Raw genomic sequence first — 358 nt, 5'->3', positions numbered from 1 at the left:
ATCAATGTCATTAACAAGAGACAGAGAGAAGCGGCAAATATATGCATGGACGCAACGAAGTCATTGAGAAACGTCATGATCTTCAGTTGTGGCGAAATTTGTCGACTGAGCTGGAATTTGGGAGAGTTTTGTTAAAAGAAATTCGTGGATAATTAAAGTGGGTAATTTTAAAAAGATTTAAAGGGTGGTATTCGTTTGAAAAGAGGTTTTGGGATTTAAAAGTTTAAAAATTTAAAGTGGGTTTTGGGTGAAGTAAAAAATTTAAAAATGTATAATGAAAAGAAAAAAAAGGTATTTTTTTAAAGATAAAAAAAAAAAAGTTTTTAAAAAGGTATTAGATTTTAAACATTGTATTAAA

Source organism: Penaeus monodon, chromosome 21 (assembly GCF_015228065.2).
Source record: "Penaeus monodon isolate SGIC_2016 chromosome 21, NSTDA_Pmon_1, whole genome shotgun sequence".
Taxonomy (NCBI): domain Eukaryota; kingdom Metazoa; phylum Arthropoda; class Malacostraca; order Decapoda; family Penaeidae; genus Penaeus; species Penaeus monodon.
Note: the sequence above shows the minus strand (reverse complement) of the source record.